This window comes from Pongo pygmaeus, chromosome 7, assembly GCF_028885625.2.
Source record: "Pongo pygmaeus isolate AG05252 chromosome 7, NHGRI_mPonPyg2-v2.0_pri, whole genome shotgun sequence".
In the NCBI taxonomy this organism is placed as follows: Eukaryota; Metazoa; Chordata; class Mammalia; order Primates; family Hominidae; genus Pongo; species Pongo pygmaeus.
Window position 1 is genome coordinate 23,616,949 of NC_072380.2, and position 20,191 is coordinate 23,637,139.

Consider the following 20,191-nt stretch of genomic DNA (forward strand, 5'->3'; position numbering starts at 1 on the left):
CACACCCAGCTAATTTTTGTATTTTTAGTAGAGACAGGGTTTTACCATGTTGCCCAGGCTGGTCTCAAACTCCTCAAGTGATCCACCCACCTCAGCCTCCCAAACTGCTAGGATTACAGGCATGAGCCACTGCGCCCAGCTTGCATATATATTTCTAAACTGTGTGAAATATTGCCTTACAGATTTTAAAGCTGTGTGTAAATGGAACCCTGACATTTTAACACAATTTGTTTTTTACACTCAATGCTTTACTTGGGAAATGTATCCATGTTGATATACTAAGATTTGGTTTCTTTTCATTGCTATGTAGTATTCCATTGTGTGACTACCAGAATCGCTCTATTCTCCTGTTGCAGTTTTTCAGTAAAAATAGCAGGTTATAAGACAGAAGCAGGTTGTAAACACACATACACATTTTCGTGCTGCAGGGCAGTTAAATTAGTCCCATTTTGTTGTAATATTAGAGTAGAATTAGGTCAATAAAACATTATTCCAAAAAAAAAATCCAGAAACAACACTACAAAAATGGAATGTGATGCAGGCAACGTTTCGAATCAGTGAGGGAATATGGACTATTTAATAAATGGTATTGGCCGGGTGTGGTGGCTCATGCCTGTAATCCCAGCACTTTGGGAGACTGAGGCGGGTGGATTACCTGAGGTCAGGAGTTCAAGACAAGCCTGGCCAACATGGTGAAACCCCGTCTCTACTAAAAATACAAAAATTAGTCTGGCATGGTGGCAGGCGCCTGTAATCCCAGCTACTCGGGAGGCTGAGGCAGGATTATCGCTTGAGCCCGGGAGGCGGAGGTTGCAGTGAGCTGAGATCGCGCCATTACACTCCGGCCTGGGCAACAGATTGAGACTCTGTCTCCAAAAAAAAAAAATAAAAATAAAAATTAAATAAATAAGTGGTATTGACAGAATCAACTCTGTGTACGCAAAATAAATAAAACTAAGTCGCTACCTTATGTGGTACACAAAATTATACTATAGATGAATTAAAAACCTAACCCCTCAATATAAAAATTTCAAATTGTTAGCTAAAAATGTGTAAGAAAATATTGTGATCCCAAGTAAACGGAGATCTTAAATAAGTCACAGAAAATAAAACTCATGCAGTAAAAGGCTGAACATTTTAATTAGGTCAGTGAATAAATGTCATCCAAATAGTAAAAAAGGAACCATGCAATAAGATACCCCAATGTTAAAGACAAGCTGAGGGCTGGGAGAAAACTTTGCAATGTATGTATCAAAGAATGAGTAAAACAGATGAATTTTTTAAAAAGCCCTTTAGAAAAATGATCTAAGGGATGGGCACAGTGGCTTACGCCAGTAATCCCAGCACTTTGGGAGGCCGAGGCTGGTGGATCACCTGAGGTCAGGAGTTCGAGACTAGCCTGACCAAAATGGTGAAACCCCGTCTCTACTAAAAATACAAAAATTAGCTGGGCATGGTGGCAGGCACCTGTAATCCCAGCTACTTGGGAGGCTGAGGCACGAGAATTGCATGAACCTGGGAGGTGGAGGTTGCAGTGAGCCGAGATCTCACCATTGTACTTCACCCTGGGCAATGGATCGAGACTCCGTCTCAAATAAAAAAAAAAGAAGAAGAAGAAAGAAAAATGATCTGTGGATATGCATAGGCAATTCACAAAAGGGGAAATAAATACACATGGCCACAAACACATAAGAAGATGCTCAAACACATTTTTTATCAGGCAAATACCAATGAAAACAATGGCGAGATACTGTTCACACTTACTTAGCTGGCTACCTTGAAAGATCTGGTAGGTGAAGGGTTGTCAAGATCGCAGGGAAACAGGAACGTTCATACTCTGTTTTCACATTTAAAATGGCGAGGACAATTTGGGCATACCTCAGACCCACAATTTCCTCTCACAGGAATTTAGAATAGAGAAAGGGAAAACACAGACGTTTACTGCAGTGTTGTTTGTAGTAGTGAAAAGTTGTTAATGATATTAAGTGTCTGCTAAAAGCTTAAGAGGTCAAATAAAATATGGTATATCCATATAATGGAATGCTATTCAACACACAAAAAACCTTATATATATTATTTATATGTGAAATTATATATATGTATACATATATACATGAATGCATATGAAATTCTGGAAGGAAACACATCAAACTCCCAAGAGCAGTTGGGCACGTGAATAGCAGGGAAGGGTTTGGAACTGTGGGAGGTGGTCAATGGGTAATTCAGTCTTGTATATGATGCCTAGTTTTGTTTAAAAGGGGCATGTATTTGTGTATCTCTTTTTCAATTAAAAATAATTTAAAATATAGAAGACTGGAAGGATGCATTGTATGTTCACAGTCCTATCTCTTGGGAACGAAATTATCAGTGACTTTTAGCTTGTTCTTTTTTCTTATCTGCATTTTCTAAAATTTCCACAATGTTTGTCTACCACATTTGTAACAAGAAAACAGTTATTTTTTAAGGATTATGGAAAGTTTCAAAAATTCTCAAAAGGTTAGTTTTAGGTTATCTTAAATATACTACCACTCTCTCCTCCATCACTTAGATAAACAGCACTGTATTTGGGAGGGGTAGCCGGTTTTTTTTTTTTTTTAAGTTTGAGACAAGGTCTTGCTCTGTCACCCAGGCTGGAGTGCAGAAGCACAATCATGGCTCACTGCAGCATGGACCTCCCAGGCTTAAGAGACCCTCTCATCTCAGCCTCCCAAGTAGCTAGGACCGCAGGCATGCACCACCACTCCCAGCTAATATTTATTTTTGATTTTGGTAGAGATGGAGTCTCCCTCGGTAGCCCAGGCTGGGCTCAAACTTCTGAGCTCAAGCAATCCTCCTGCCTGGGCCTCCCAAAGTGTTGGGATTACAGGCGTGAGCCACTGTGCCTGGCTTGTGTGGCAGCTTTTATTGCAAAATTAGATAAGTCCCCAAACTTTGGAAGTATTTTTTTAAAAAGCTTCCAAGATTCACTTAGCCAAGGCTGCTCACGGAGTTTAAGTAAATGGCTCTTCCACTTTTCACTGATGTTCTATTAACCAGCATACTCCAAGAATTTGACTCACTGACAGTAAATATTTAACTCCAGTTAAACATAGCTACTTTCTGGAAATGTGTCTTCTCAGATAGCTGAGGGTTTATCCTTTTAAATTCTTAAAAATTTTTACATTGTAATAATTTCTAGAATATTTTACCTACTTTCCTGCCTCTGAACACAGAGGATCTAGTTCTAGCCTTCTCAGCCTTGCCATTTCTGACGGCTGTCATGTATTTATACTGTCAGTATCTGCCTTCAAGCACCGTTTTTTCTTCCAATTCACCATGGGTTTAGAAATTAACTTTTTGGGTTTGTTTATACAATAATCAGCATGACAGCTCATACCAGAGGATTCCCTAAGCTCAAAGAACACACAGACTTTATGAAATCTATTTTGGCTCTTTCCCAGCCCTTTTTGTTTGTTTGTTTTACTGCTTTCTGGTTTTCAGTGGTGTTCTGAAGTGCTGGCATCAAGTTTGGGAGGCAGTAGAGGGTAGAGAGGAAAGAACAGCTTCATTCCTTGCTAAACTGTGATCTCTGTAAGGTCAAAAGTTGTGCCATGACCCCAAGGCTCTTGTTATAGAAATTAGATGCCAATAGATGAAATGCGAGAATAGCCCTATATTGAAACAGAAACTGGAGTCGTATAGTATCTTCTGTAAGATTTTGTGATTTTATACAAGAATTCCCCAAGACAGATGAGGTGATTATTAATTACCCCTGAAAGTCACAACTCTATGCAGCTGAGAAGGTGGGAGCCCAGGGAGGTATGTGCAGAGCTGAGGCTGTCTTCATAGACCTATTCTTTGCAAAATCTGAAGCGGGAGGGAAGGGAGAATGTAAAACTGGGCTGCAAAGCCCAAGTCTCACAAATAAGGACTTTTCTTATTTGTATGTCACTTCATACTGTGATAGCGGGGCAGTAACATCATGGGTGGTGATTCACAACTGAGTTCCAAGCCTCTGAGTCCAGGAAGTTATGGCTCATTAGAAGTTATCACTTCACTGGGAGGGGATGATGATCAGATCTAATAAAAACACAAAGGATGAAGATTCCAAATTCCTTTAAGAAGGAGAGCTTTCCTTCTCAAGAGTGCAGGGCCTGTGCAAATTGCTCCTATGACATGTACATGCAACGAAAGCTCGGAACAAAATAGTAAAGAAAAAGGGGTTGGCCTGTTTATAAGTCTCCTCCAGGGTCCGCCATTCATTCTGACAGATGACAGCTCCTCATGAGTCAATGTTACGCAGGAGACTCAAGGATGAAGCACAGGAGTTCGGAAGAGATGAGCTGTCCATGTCTCTGAGCTTTTCCATCACTCTGTGCCTCAATGTCCCTTCAATAAGGCAAGTTTCACCCTTTGCTCTGCTGGAAGGCAAAAATAAATGACTGTGCTTGAGGAAGTACTTAGAGTCAGCAGGGGGTTGTGTGAGATCAGAGTATAGCATTGTCTCCCCTAAAAGGCCTAATCCTGAATCGAGGAGTCAGGTGACCATCCTCCTTGGGGTATAGTTCATTCTGGTGCTTGACTTCCACCATAGGAGATTTGGAACACCCATTGCGAGGGCATTCAGAATGTGCTTGAACTCCTGGAATATTGGTCCTGGAAAGGGCCTTAAGGATCAGTTCCCTCATTTTCTAGACACAGAAATGGCGGCCCAGAGAAGTGGAGGAATTTATTTAAGATCACACAGCTATTCCCAAATCCAAGCCTGCAGATCATAAGCCTGGTACTCTCTCTACAGACTTTCTCAAAGTGGGGTCCCCTGATACTGCACCTCAGAATCACCTGGTGTGCGTATGTTCGTAGGGGAGATGTTGATAGTGGTGAAGAGAGTTGCTAAAAATGCAGATTCCTGGGTCCTACCTTAGACCTACAGAATCAGAATCTCTGGGAGTAGTCCCTGGGAATCTGTATTTTAGCATCAAGTGAATCTTAAGCTAGTCCTGCTTTATTTCAGCAACACCTGGAAGCGCTGGCTTCTAAATGATCTATGCAGCATAGCTATTGTTGATGAAACGTCTCCTAGAGAACATAAAAAGAACATATCCTATTAGTAGCCACTGGACGATGCCATGTCCTCGATTGTTTACAGTGTATGATAATTAGTTTAATGTCCTTTAAGCCAAAATCATACCAGACAATATTCTGAACAATCAAAGCAAGCTGGAGAAACAAACATACCTCATATTGGCCCTTTAAGAGCCTCGGTTCCCCTGGGTTCTAACGAGGGTGTGTGCTGGGGACAGGTCACTCCCAGCTTATCCTACCATACCCACCACCTCTCTGAGAGATCTTACTCCGTACATGTGGCTCTGGCCTGAGAGCAGATGGTTTCCGATATAGGACTAAACCCGCCCTCGCTCTAATCAACCAGAAAGGAGCTGGCAAGTCAGTGGGAGATAAATATAGCTGCGCTCTCCCGGGAGGAGCCCCCAGGAGGGTTAAATATGGTATGTGAGCAAATGATGAACAGATCAGCAGCTTCCTCCTACTGTCCCCCGAAGCTCGTTTTCACAACAGGATCAGCCGCACAACACTCACAAAACAGAAATGGACTCAAAGATAGAACCTCCAAAACCTGCTGGATTCCTGTTACTCCATAACAGCTGGCCCCTTAGGGAGGACTTGCCTCTTGGGTGGCCGTGTACCTGATTCTCCCACCTGCCTTGCAGCTTGTCCTTGTCTGCCTTCAGAGGCTACCGTAGAGTCAGAGCCTTTGAGGCCCTCTCTCACTCTTATGTTCAGGTAACATGGAGTAAAGATAGAGCTGAATTTTAAGAACCTCCCTGTCAGGGGAAACCACTCATTAAAGTCAACCTCCTTGGCCACAAAACCTCAGGGAGGGGTAGAACAGGACTGCAGAGGTTGCCTTCAGCCTGCACATATTTACTTTTTTCAAAGGTCATCTTTTGGCTTGAGAAGAGGAAGGAAAGCACTGTTATTTTAATTTCTCTAAAAGTTACAGTAGAAAGCAAAACCAGAGGCACCAAAAAAGCAATTCCCAAAACTCAGCTCAGTGCCCTCCAACACAAAGTGTTCAGATAACATTTCTCCAATAAAGAAGCCGCTCTGGGGGTGCTGCCACTGAGGCAGGGCCGCTTCCTGCTGGGTGGCATGGGTGAACACCTTTGGTGACTGCCCACACATTGTGCAGGGTGTGGACCAAACAGACTCAGAACTCTGCTTTTGTTGGTGCCCTGAGGGTACTTTGATCTCTCAGGGCCTGGTTCATATTTATCAAACTCTCAAGATTAATGTACGGAACTAGACTTCCAACCTGTTCGTGAATTTACAGTGAGGAATAAATAAGCGGGCTCCAGAGCCTGGACACATTCCCTCTCTGTAGGGAGAGCCTTGTAGAAACCAAAGCTTGGCCTGGATGGTTACCTGGTGAGCACAAAGCCACACTCAGGGGAAACTAGATAAATCAGGCGTTTCGCAGCATCAGTAGAAACAGTAGGGCATTATACACCTGTCCAACCAAAGGCCACAGGATACTGGCATGCCATCTGTGCTCACAAGCCCTGTGTGTCCCAGCTCCAGGAGGCTGTCAGCAGATGGGACCTCTGGGCCTTGCCAAGGCTGTGTCATTTCCTATCTCTGTGGGGACAGGCACTGCTGAAGTCTCTAGGTGTGACTCTCCTTTTACTCCCAGACTTCAAAACTCTTTTTCACAAACCCATTTTTATTTCCTTCTCTAATGGAAGCATTGCTACTTGCAATCCATTATCAGTCAGACTTCCTGCACCTGAGTATCCTCCTCTCTCTTTCAGGTGGCTATGCAGCTCCAATGTACTCTATGCAAACTCTCAGCTTTGACCGTCAGAGGAAAGCCAAATTTCCCTCATTGCCAGAGTTGTGAGAGGCACCACCCTGTGGCCCCCTAAGTACTAACTAATAGCAGTTATAAATCATGCTTTGAGGAACGAAGACCGGATTGGGGATTTTTGTTGTGTTTTCCTTCTTCTCTCCTATGCTCCCAGTGCTGTGGCGTATAGTTCAAAGAGCTCAGATGGATGTTGGCCAAAACCTCCAAATGGAAGCTAAGGAGGCCACTGTACTGAGAAAATTCCTGGGTGGAAAAGTGCAGTGGGCACAGCTGTGGCCCATCCTGTCAGTGATCATTCCCTCTCTGGTATGGTTAGGCTCTGTGTCCCCACCCAAATTTCATCTTGAATTGTAATCCCCAGGTGTTGAGGGAGAGACCTGGTTGGAAGTGATTGGATCATGGGGGCAATTTCCCCCATGCTGTTCTCATGATAGTGAGGGAGTTCTTATGCAATCTGATGGTTTTATAAGGGACTCTTCCCCCTTCGCTTCACACACACGCTCTCTCGCCTGCTGCCCTGTGAGACATGCCTGCTTCCCCTTACACCATGATTGTAAGTTTCCTGAGGCCTCCCCAGCCATGTGGAACTGTGAGTCAATTAAACCTCTTTTCTTTCTAAATTACCCATTCTCAGGTAGTATCTTTATAGCAGTGAAAGAATGGACTAATACATTCTCCTCCCTTTCTTGGTCACCAGCAGGGACTATCTGGGCTGCCTGAGAAGCCTCTTGTTTGATTTGGGAACAAAAAATTTCAGCCTGGGAGATCCAGCACGAGGCAGCAGAGTGAGGGTTACCCAGGAGTCACAGGGAACACAAAGCAGAATCAGAGGGAGGTGACAATCAGAGAGCAGCTCGAACCTCGTGGGATGCTTATTAAGTGCTTAATACTTACAGAATGACTTATTGACTGACTAACTGAATGAATGCATGAATACCTGAATAGCTGGACCATCTGATTTTACTAAAGAGGAAGCTGGAGCCATAGAAGGAAGCTGATTTGCTGCAAGTCCCATAGTCGAGCAGTGGCCCCTCGGATGGGTTTGTAGGTGACATGAGTCCTAGCTCTTTTGTTGTGATATCACAATGATGGCAATTGGATAAATGAGGGACAACAGGGTGGAGAGAAGGAAATAAGGGTGGAAATTAGAAATCCTACAAAAAGAGTAAAATGATTTTGAGTCCTCTTATAGAAGAGTTTCTATAGAGGTTGAGTTTCTTATAGAAGAAGGAGAACTTGATCAGCACTGGCCCCAAAGCTTGCCCTTGTCTTGGCCCTTGATAGCACACCTTCTGTACTCCTCCTGCCCCCATCCACCCCAGTCAAGCATCTTCCTGGAGAAGGCACCATTATTTATTTCCTTTCTTTTCTATCTTTAGTCCCTCCCCTCTCTATACCCCATAGGTGACATGTATGATCAGCATCTCATCCTAAGTACAATTTTCACTAGATCTAACTCCCTTACTTCTCTTTTATACTGCAGCATCAAACTCCTTGAAAAAAGGGCCTAAGTTGGGCATAGTGTAATCCTAGCACTTTGGGAGGTCGAGGTGGCAGACTGCTTGAGCCCAGGAGTTTGAGACCAGCCTGAGCAACGTGGTGAAACCTCATCTCTACTAAAAATACACACACACACACAAAAAATTAGCTGAGAGTGGTGGCACATGCCTGTAGTCTCAGCTACCTGGGAGGCTGAGGTGGGAGGATTGTTTAAGTCCAGGAGGTGGAGGCTGCAGTGAGTCATCATTGCACCAGTCTGCACTCCAGCCTGGGCAACAGAGTGAGACCCTGTCTCAAAAAAAAAAAAAAAAAAAAGAGCCTAGGTGTACACTGTTTAATATGGTAGTCACTGGCTCCATGTAGCTGTTAATCACTGGAAATGTGGCGAGGCTGAATTGAGATGTGATGTAACTGTATATAAAATATATACTGACTTCAAAGATAGCATGAAAGAAGAATGCAAAAATCTCATCAGTAATTATTTTGGATAAATTGGGTTAAATAAAATCTATTACTAACATTAATTTCACCTTTTTCCTTTTACATTTTTTAAGGTGGCTACTAGAAAGTGTAATATTACATAATGTGGCTTGACTTCTATTTCTACTGTCTAGACTCTGCTTCAAACAGACCATATCAAACACAAAGCACGGTGCTCATCAAATTAAAATGGGCACTGGGTTCATGGAAGTGCTTGTGTTCTCAAACCATCCTTTACAACGGCCTTTTCAATGAGGGAGCACTGAGGTTTTGACATGGGAAATTGTGATGAAAATAACAAGGTAACTTACTTGTTAACCAGGAAATTGGACTCTGAAAGGACAGTGATGGTGCCGCCAACATTGGCCCAGTCTTTATGTCTCTCATGAGACATCCTGTCCCAGTAGTGTTCTCAGAGGCTGGGCATGTGCCTTCCTGAGGACAGTTAGAGCCTTTGTGACCAAATAGGATGCCCACATAAAGCATTTGATGCCCCGAGCAGAGGAGGAAAGAGTGGGGAGGGAGCAGAGAGTCATTGAGGAGCCCCTGACAGCAGGAAGGACCTGAGCCCTGATGCCGGCTCTGCATGGTCTTGTGTGAGTCACGGAACTCTCTCGGTTTCCCCATCAGTGAAATCCATGCCCTGTAGCTTGGTGCTGTCTCTGGAGTTTCTGCCCTTCTTCCTTACATTTAGAATGTGGCAGGCCTTGAGCAAATTGCTTGAGAATTCTAAGCCTGGGTTTCCTTGTATGTAAAATGAGGACTATGATAGTGATGTCTCTGGGAGTGGTAGAAAGTCAATGATATACTTCATACTTAACATAGTTATGAAATACCGAGTGCTCAACAAATGTTCAAAACAGACAACTAAAAACTCAAAAATTAAAAAGGACCTGAAGGGCCAACCTGTCTAACTCCCATCCACATTCAAGAATGTCCCTACGTTTTCTTTAACCTCTGCCTCAGCTCATTTGCTGCCATTGTCTCACAGGGCAGAGCCTTGTTTGTTTATTTTTTATTAACCCATTTAAGCCTAGAGTTCCATAATCGCAACGCTAAGCATGTGGGAGTTATTTATATCCTACTGCTCAAGGTCATCACCAAGGTCTGATTGCAAAAATTCAAAAAATTGCATAACCTCAGGCATAAATGGGTTAAAAATTTAATTTTTCCATTTTTTATTGTGGCAAACTACACACAACATAAAGTTTACCATTCTAACGATTCTTTTTTTTTTTTTTTTTTTTTTTTTTGAGATGGAGTCTCACTCTGTTGCCCAGGCTGGAATGATGCAGTGGCTCGATCTCAGCTCACTGTGACCTCCGCCTCCTGGGTTCAAGTGATTCTCCGGCCTCAGCCTCCTGAGTAGCTGGGATTGCAGGCACGCACCCCAGGCCCGGCTAATTTTTTATTTTTAGTAGAGACGGGGTTTCACCATGTTGGTTAGGCTTGTCTCAAACTCCTGACCTTTTGATCCGCCTGCCTCAGCCTCCCAAAGTGCTGGGATTACAGCCGGGAGCCACAGCGCCCAGCCTCTAACCATTCTTAAATGTACAATCAACCAGCATTAAGTACATTCATGTTGCTGTGCAACCACCACCACCACCATCTTTAGAACATTTTCATCTCCCCAGACTAAAACTCTGCACCCATTAGCACTAACTCCCCGTTCTCCCACTCTCCCAGCCGCTGGTCACCCCTACTCTGTTTTCTGTCTCTATGAATGTGACTCTTTTAGGTACCTCATGTAAGTGCAATCACATATTGTCCTTTTGTGACTGGCTTATTTCACTTAGCGTCATGTTTTCAACGTTCATCCATGTTGTAACATATGTCAGAATTTCATTGCTCTTTAAGGCTGAATAAAATCTCATTGTATGTATAGAGCACATTGCGTTTATCCATTCATCTGTTGCTAGGCCCTTGGGTTTTGAAATTTTGAGTATTTCTAACTACTAGTTTCCTCTTATAGGGAACTGAAATCTGCCTCTCTAGGACTTAACTCTCACCCCTCAGCTCTGCCCTCAGGCCCCACTGCACCAGATGAGTCCTCTTCCCACAGGAATCCCTGGATTCGAAGGGAGATCCTGAATTCCCACCCCAACTCTTCAAAGACTGAGAAGTTTCACTGACTATTCATAAATTCCAGACTCATTGCCTTTGTGGTTTGTCTTCAGACCCACTTCAGTGGACTGATGTCTTTTTGAAAAGGAGTCATCGTAAACTGAGCTGACCTGTACCCTACGCTGGAGAAATTGGGATAAATAAAATATATTATTAACATTAATTTCACCAGTTTCCTTTTACATTTTTTAAGGTGACTACTAGAAAATTTAAAATTATATATGTGGCTTATAACAGCCTCTACTTATCTTGACACTTTATTAATGCAGCTTAAGAACACATTCTCCTCTTTTTGGCAGCCATATTTCATGGATTTATTTATTAAACAATTTTTATTAAGTGTCCTGAGAAGATGAGGCACTTCAGTGTAGTAGTTTAGAACTCAAGCTCTGGAGCCAGATTTCCTAGGTCAGAATCCAAGATCCATTTCTTGCTATGTGCCACTGTGTACATTTCCTAACTTTTCAGGGCCTCAATTTCTTTATCTATAAAGTAGAGATAGCAGTAGTACCCACCCCATTGAGTAGTTGTAAGGGTTAAATGAATTAGTGCCTGTAAAACACAAAAGAGTGCCTGGCACTTAATGCATGTGCTATTTCTCTCTACAGAGCACTGCCCCAAGGTGTTGGGGGTACTGCAGTCAGCCAGGCTGACCGGCTATGGGCTCTTTGTGGTTTGTAGTCTAGTGAAATGGTCAAACCATTACGTGACAACTGGAATTTATTCATGGGCAAAGGTGTAATTAAAAGACAGTTTTTGTTTGTTTGCTTGTTTTGTTTTTTTTTTTTTTGAGATGGAGTTTCGCACTTGTCACCCAGGCTGGAGTGCAATGGTGCGATCTCGGCTCACTGCAACCTCTGCCTCCTGGGTTCAAGCGATTCTCTTGCCTTAGCCTCCCAAGTAGCTGGGATTACAGGCATGTGCCACCATGCCTGGCTAATTTTGTATTTTTAATAGAGACGAGGTTTCTCCATGTTGGTCAGGCTGGTCTCAAACTCCTGACCTCAGGTGATCTGCCCGCCTTGGCCTCCCAAAGTGCTGGGATTACAAGTGTGAGTCACCACACCTAGCCAAAAGACAGGTTTTTATGTAGAAACAAACCTCTGTCAATCACATGACAGGATACAAAGTCTTATGATGAGAGAATTCAGGGTGATACAGGAGTACCGAACATTTATCTGCTCATTTATAAAAAATAAATTCTTTTTAGGTTTCTACCATGTCTTACAAACCGCTGTAGATTCTGGAAAGTATCAGTAAACAGATTGAAGTTCTGTCTCTCTTGAGACACATTTTTTGGGGGGAAACAGTTAATAAACACAAATAAATAAGCACAATAAATAAAACCGTAAATAATCCAGTTAGACATTTAAAAAGAATACATACAGCTATACTGTATATTGGAAAGTAACACTTTGGAGGTAGAGCTGGCATGATTCTTGAGTGATGGAATTTTCTGTGTGAAAGACAAGGACTTAAGAATGACTCCAGGGTTTTTGGCTTGAGCAACTAGAAGCAAACCTGTGAGGTCAGCACGGCTTCCCAGAGGAGGTGACATCTAAATGGGGACTGGAAGGACAAGTAGCAACTACCCAGGTGAAGAGAGCCCGGGAAAATTGTTCTAGGAGCTGGAGTTTGTGCCAAGCTTGGGGGGGGCGAGGACAGTGCCATGTGAAGTTTTATCTGCTTAGGAGTGCTGAGTCCTGTCCAGTAAATCCCTAATGTTTAGGATTTAAGGGTAAAATTTTATACTTTTAAAGATTTTAAAAATAATTTTGAGGCCAGGCGCAAGGGCTCACATCTGTAATCCCAGCTCCTTGAGAGGCCGAGATGCGTGGATCACCTGAGGTTGGGAGTTCAAGAGCAGTCTGACCAACATGGAGAAACCTCGTCTTACTAAAAATAGAAAGTTAGCCAAGCATGGTGGCAGATGTCTGTAATCCCAGCTACTTGGGAGGCTGAGGCGGGAGAATCGCTTGAACTCTGAAGATGGAGTTGCAGTGAGCTGAGATTGCGCCACTGCACTCTAGCCTGGGCAACAAGAGCAAAACTCCATCTCAAAAAAAAAAAAAAAAAAATTTTGAATTTTAACGTTCTAAGAAGTAACTCCCCCGAGCTTTATCTTCTAAGAGTTTGATAAATCTGCATCCCAGGACTTTTTCTAGTAGTTGATTAAAAAAAAAAAAAAAGTTGAGTTGAACCCAAGTCAAGGACAGAATCCTGTGTCCCACCCCCTTCCTGCTGATATTGTCACCATTAATCAACCCTCTTGGGGTGCAGCAACAAATGGACCCAAGTATCATATAAAATTACACGGCCTGCATTTCTCCAGCTTACTCCTTAATAACAGCCCTAAGAAGGAAAAGAGATAAGATATCTGAAAGTGCTAGAAAGTTATCAAGTTGCCATTTTTTAGGATGACTTGGCCACCAACTTCCGGGAATGGAGAGACACTGAAACTAAGTGAGTTCACTGCTCTTCTAGGACAGTGACGGAAGGACAGAGGGGAATACAGCAAAGCTACAAGAAGGCACTCTGTGTTTCTACCCGTGTAAATGTGCTCGACTGTAACACCTTTGTGTGGGTGAGTGCACAAGCCTTTTAAGAGAAACATGGTTTACTTGTGCCAAATTGATCAATTTTGAGAGCCTACTAATGCCCTTAAAGTAACTTTTATGGATGTGACACAATTGATGAGAATTTGAATTGATCTATATCTTAAAATTAAGTTCATTAAACTGAGCAAATCATGTTCATGTCCTGATTTTATATACTTGCACTTATCAAATAGATTTTGATTTTTGGAAAAAAAAAAGGACTTTTTTTTTTTTTTTGAGACAGAGTCTCGCTTTTTTTGCCCAGGCTGGAGTGCAGTGGCGTGATCGCAGCTCACTGAAACCTCCACCTCCAGGGTTCAAGCGATTCTTGTGCCTCAGCCTCCCTGAGTAGCTGGGATTACAGATGCCCACCACCATGCCCGGCTAATTTTTGTAATTTTAGTAGAGATGGGGTTTCACCATGTTGGCCAGGCTGGTCTTGAACACCTGACCTCAGTTGATCTGCTCGCTTTGGCCTCCCAAAGTCCTGGGATTTTATTTATCCATTCTGCTACTGATGAACAGTTGGGTTGTTTCCAGGTGTGAGCCACTGCGCCTGGCCAGAGGACACTTAAAAAGCAGAATTAACTGCTGATTAAGAGACAGATCTTTGGTGAACATAAACATGCTATGAAAAATCTCTATGGCAGGGCAGGCATAGTGGCTCATGCCTGTAATCCCAGCACTTGGGGAGGCCGAGGATGGATCACCTGAGGTCAGGAGTTCGAGATCAGCCTGACCAAAATGGTGAAACCCCATCTCTACTAAAAATACAAAAATTAGCCAGGCATGGTGGTGGGTGCCTGTAATTCCAGCTACTCGGGAGGCTGAGAAAGGAGAATTGCCTGAGCCCGGGAGGCAGAGGTTGCAGTGAGCCAAGATTGTGCCATTGCACTCCAGCCTGGGTGACTGTCTATGGCTACAGTAAATGCTGACAAATATTAGCCAAACACTAAGGGGAAATTGACAGTTTGGCATATATATATCACTATTATATGTATTATATATTATACATATAGCAGTAGTCTATGTATGTGTAATAGCATTAATATATATCAGGTGCCTCCTGTAATTTCTCATTTAATTCTGTAATGTAGGAATTCTTTGTGTTCATTTTATAATTGAGAACCAGACTCAGAGATGGTAAGTAATTTTTCCAAGGACATGCAGCTAGGTAGTAGGTGGTAAGTCAGGAGTTCTGACTTCAAAATTTACCTTTCCTGTAAACTTTAAACTTTCCTGCTATTCTCTGCTTCCTCCTCAATCAATTAAACAAATATTTACTATATTTTTTCTCCAGAATATATAAATATTTCTACATTTATATTTATATATTGACTTACAACATATATGTTATAAAAACTGTAGAAATCGTAAGTGTCCAGTTCCATGAATTTCCATGAAGTAAACACACCAGATAAAAAAACCAGAACACAACCAGAATCCCAGGAGGTCTCTCACGCTTCCCTGCAGCCACAAGGGTAATGACTATGCTGGTTTCTAACACTATCAATTAGCTTTTTTTGTTCTTGAACTGTATGTTAAATGAATCATATTGTCTACTATTTTGTGTCTGGCTTCTTTTGCTCCACATTATGTTTGTGATATTGAACCATGTTGTTTTCCAAAGTTGAGAATCATTCCTTTCTGTTGCTGTGTCACATTGCATTGTGTGAACATACCACCATTTATTTATCCATCCTGCTACTGATGAACAGTTGGGTTGTTTCCAGCTTGGGACTATTGTGAATTGTGCTGCTATGAGCATTTTTGTGAACGTCTTTAGGTGCACAAAGTGAGTGTTCCTGGGGTATATATTAGGAGTAGAACTGCTGAGTCATAAGTCATGTGTATATGCAGCTTTACTAGATATTGCCAGACCGTTTTCTAAACTGGTTGCATCAGAGCTGGTTAGTTTTAAAAACTGGACTAAAAATACTCTTTCTGATTATGTTCACCAAATGTCCTGATTCTTGAAAATCTGTCCTGAGTAGGCAGATTTCTTGGGGAAAACTGCTGCGTAGCATCTTGCTACATAGACAAATTTTATGAATTACCACATTTGGGCTCAACTGAAAAGGATGTGTTTATTACATCAAATAAGACTCTGGAAATTAATAAAGCAGAATTAAGAACTTCACCGTGTGTATGTGGCTGAATTTCCCCATAGCCTGGAGCTTTGATGTAGGGAAAAGTTACCATCCAGCCCATTCTAGTACAGCCACATTGGGAGTCTCAGATACTGGGGCTCCATCTGCCAACACAGTAGCTGAAGGGTTCAGCCTGGGAGCCTGAGAGGAGGGGGAAGATCTGGCTGCTCTCTGAGGCCACTCCCAGGGTTCCTCTCTGCTACTCAATGTTTCTGAAGGACTGTGGAGACAGGCCACCCAGTGGAGATCCTTGGTTAACCCTTCTCTCCCACCTGAGAGACTCTCGGTGCTCACTTTGCCCCCCCTGCTTTGGTAGGTGGCAACCAGGCCCCCTTTGCACATCTTTCTCCTGCAAATTCACAATCACTCTGCAATTGCCCCCCAACAGCAGCTGAAACAGGGGTCCAGACTTGAGAGACACATATGACTAAAGTCAGGAGAGACCAGCAAGGCATAATTAGATGCCGTGGACAGAGAAAACACATGGAACGCAAATGGAAAACCACAGTGATTGGTGCTTCCAATTGCAAACAAGCTGCTTCTCCCAAGGGCAACTCTTGGAAGCAGTGGGTTTTACTCAATCCTGATCTGTCTCCAAAGCACATGCTTGTTATTTTTATGCGATATCATCTCCATCCTCCTACAGAGGGGCCTCTTCTCTGCTCAGTAGTCTATTTGAGGCAGGGAAATACAGCGACTTTGCTGCCTGAAGGATCGTGGTCAGTGAACTCTCTTATTCACTGTGCATAGAGCTCAGTACAAAACTGTGCAAATGTGGCTGTGTGCTAATGTGCTGTGTCAGGTGAACCTGACCAGAGTAGAGAATTGATGACTATTGATTTTTACAGAGCAGGCATCTGAGATATGACAAATGATAGCAATAAAGGAGTTTTATCAGGCTCTGAGTTTATTTCAAAGGTGAGTAAGTGAATGGGTATTGAATGACACACCTGGGGTTTTATCCCATCTCTGCCGCCAACCACTTTTGTGTCCTTGGACACGTTACTTTACCTTGGATCTCTTTTGTTAACCTGTAAGAAAGGACTTATAGACTATATCATACTCTAGTTCTCTTCCAGGTCCCCGGCTTAGTAACTCCATGTTGTCCTAAGACAGATAGTCCCCTGGCCGGTGCGGTGGCTCACGCCTGTAATCCCAGCACTTTAGGAGGCTGAGGCAGGTGGATCATCTGAGGTCAGGAGTTTGAGACCAGCCTGGCCAACTTGGTGAAACCCCCCCGTACTAAAAATACAAAAATTAGCCAGATATGGTGATGCGTGCCTGTAATCCCAGCTACTCGGGAGGCTGGGGTGGAGAATCACTTGAACCTGGGAGGCGAAGTTTGCAGTGAGCCGAGATCACACCATTGCACTCCAGCCTGAGTGGCAGAGCAAGACTCCATCTCAAAAAAAAAAAAAGAAAAAAGAAAAGAAAGGTAGCTCCCTAATTTAGTGTTTGTGACATATACTTTGGAAGAAAAAAAAAGTCACCTTTTTCTCTCTTCTCCACAACCTGTGCTCAGAACCTCCAGCTCTGAGGTGCAACATGTTCTTTAACTCCCTGGGAATCATGGACTTCTGCAATATTTCATGCTGTTATATAGGAAGATGAAGCTCTTTTCCAAAGAAACTCTGACTCATTTAATAATATGTACTGTTTATTCATTGTGTGTATTCAAGGAACTTAGAGTATAATGGGAGGGCTAAGACATGGCTTCCAGAGCTGCAATGTAAAGTGCAAGGTTCTAAGAGCTGTGGAAGAGGCAGAGAAGAGCTTCAGGGTTCCTCTTACTTTTTAGGGGTCAGAGAAGACTTCATGGAAGGTGAGGTGTCTGAGTTGAGAAATGAATGTTGAACATCACTTCAACAGTGGAGATGTGGAGAGTCTTCCCTTCCAAGAGGATATAAGAAGAGACAAGGGCCATAGGTTGAGGGACATGGTTTTGGGGGTGACAAGCAAGGTCTGGCTATAATTAGGTGACTCTATGTCCTGGTTTTTCCAGGATAGTCTCAGCTTATACCCTCTGTCCTGGTGGAATTGTTAACAGTGACCCTTTTCATTCTCAAAAAGTGTCCCAGTTTGGATGATAAATTACAGAGTCACTATAGCTGTAGATGATGCTGTCTCAAAGGCTGGATCCAGATGTGGCTAATAGGATCTAAGAGTCAAAAAAAGAGAGAGATGACTCTATGCTTGGCCGCAGGTTGGTAAAAAGGAGGTAAATGCAAGGGGAAAAAATGGCATTAGAAAGAGTTGGTGGCCAGGTGCAGTGGTTCACGCCCGTAATCCCAGGCGGACCACTCGAGGTCAGGAGTTTCAGACCCTCCTGGCCAATATGGTGAAACCCCATCTCTACTAAAAATACAAAAACTAGGCCAGGCGCGGTGGCTTACGCCTGTAATCCCAGCACTTGGGGAGGCTGAGGCAGGTGGATCACCTGAGATCAGGAGTTTGAGACCAGCCTGGCCAACATGGTGAAACCCCATCTCTACCAAAATACAAAAATTAGCGGGGCGTGGTGGTGGGCGCCTGTAATCCTAGCTCCTCGGGAGGCTGAGGCATGAGAATCGCTTGAACCCGGGAGGCAGAGGTTGCAGTGAGCCGAGATCATGCCGCTGCACTCCAGCCTGGGTGACAGAGTGAGACTTTGTGTCAAACCCGTCCCCCCGCAAAAAAAAAAAAAAAAAAAAAACCCCAAAATTAGCCGGGAGTGGTGGCGGGTGTCTGTAATCCCAGCTACTCGGGAGGCTGAGGCAGGAGAATTGCTGGAACCTGGGAGGCGGAGATTACAGTGAGCTGAGATCACCCCACTGTGCTGGGTAACAGAGCGAGACTCCGTCTTAATAAAAAAGAAAAAAAAAGAAGGAGTTGGTGATTGTGAAGAAAGATTAGAAGGACAGAGCTGGAGGGGTCTGCACACCAGTGAGTCCGATCCAGATAATCATTTCACAGATGAAGGAACGAGAAAAAGGAATGTTAGAACAGGAATGCAGGCCTCTTGGTGCTCTTGCCTCACTGGACTGAGTTGAATAGTGTCTGTCCCCACGACCCAATTCATGTCCACCCAGAACCTGTGAATGTGACCTTACTTATAAATACAGTCCTTGCAGATGTAATCAAGTTAAGACAAGGTCATACTGGATTAGGATGGGCCCGGAATCCAATATGACAGGTATCTTTATAAGAAGAGAGGAGTTGGACAGGCACAGAGACACACAGGGAGGGTGCCACATGGCAACAGAGGCAGGGGTCGGAGTGATGCATCTACAAGCCAAGGAGTGACCAGAAGCTAGGAAATGGCAGGGAAGGGTCCTCCAGGATAGCTTTCAGAGAGAGCATGGCCCTGCTGACACCTCCATCTCAGACTGCTGGCCTCCAGACCTTCCTTCCTTCCTTCCTTCCTTTCCTTCCTTCCTTCCTTCCCTCCCTCCCTCCTTCCTTCTTTCTTTCTTTCTTTTTTTTGACAGAGTATCGCTGTCGTCCAGGCTGAAGTGAAGTGGCACAATCTCAGCTCACTGCAACCTCCGCCTTCCGAGTTCAAGCGATTCTCCTGCCTCAGCCTCCCAAGTTGCTGGGATTACAGGTGCATGCCACCACACCCGGCTAATTTCTGTATTTTTAGTAGAGATGGGGTTTCACCATGTTAATCAGGCTGGTCTTGAACTCCTGACCTCGTAATCCGCCTGCCTCGGCTTCCCAAAGTGTTGGGATTACAGGCGTCAGCCACCGCGCCAGACCACCTTTCTGTTAAGTCACCTAGTTTGTGGCATTTTGTTAGAGCACTCCCAGGACACAAATATTGTACACTTTCTGAGCTTTAGGTGCAGCAGAATATTCAGGTAGAGCTGCCGGGAGGCACATGAACACGTGGGACTGGAATGAGGAGGAGCTGGGGTTGGTAACTGGGGTGTGGGAATAGGAGAGATGACCAACGTGAGGACAGGACAGCAGCTGCCAGGACGGGGTTGCAGGGAGGGAGGAAGGAGAGGGAGAAAAGGCAGAGGGCCCCAAGAAAGAGAGCGGAAGTGAGGAAGGGATTCCAGAGGAGGCGGAGGCTGAGAGGTTCATGCTGGGAGGAGCAGCCGATGTGGCTGGCATGCAAAAATTTCTGTAGAAAACTGCAAGGGTTAGAAACTGCCACGCAATGGTGGCAGGCGCCTGTAATCCCAGCTGCTCAGGAGGCTGAGACAGGATAATCACCTGAATCCTCGGGGCGGAGGTTGCAGTGAGCCGAGATTGCGCCACTGCACTCCAGCCTGGCAACAGAGTGAGATTCCGTTTAAAAAAAAAAAAAAAGAGAGGAAAAGAAAAGAAACTGTCACGCAAAGGGTTAAGGATTGAGAGGACCGAGTGCATTTTTAGCAGAGAGAGCAGGGAGAGTCCTCTCCTGAGGACTTCAGGATGGAGGAGAGACTTAGGGTATTAGCTTCAGGTAAGGAGCAGGGAAGAGAGGTTCTATTAGGTGATGGGGGCAC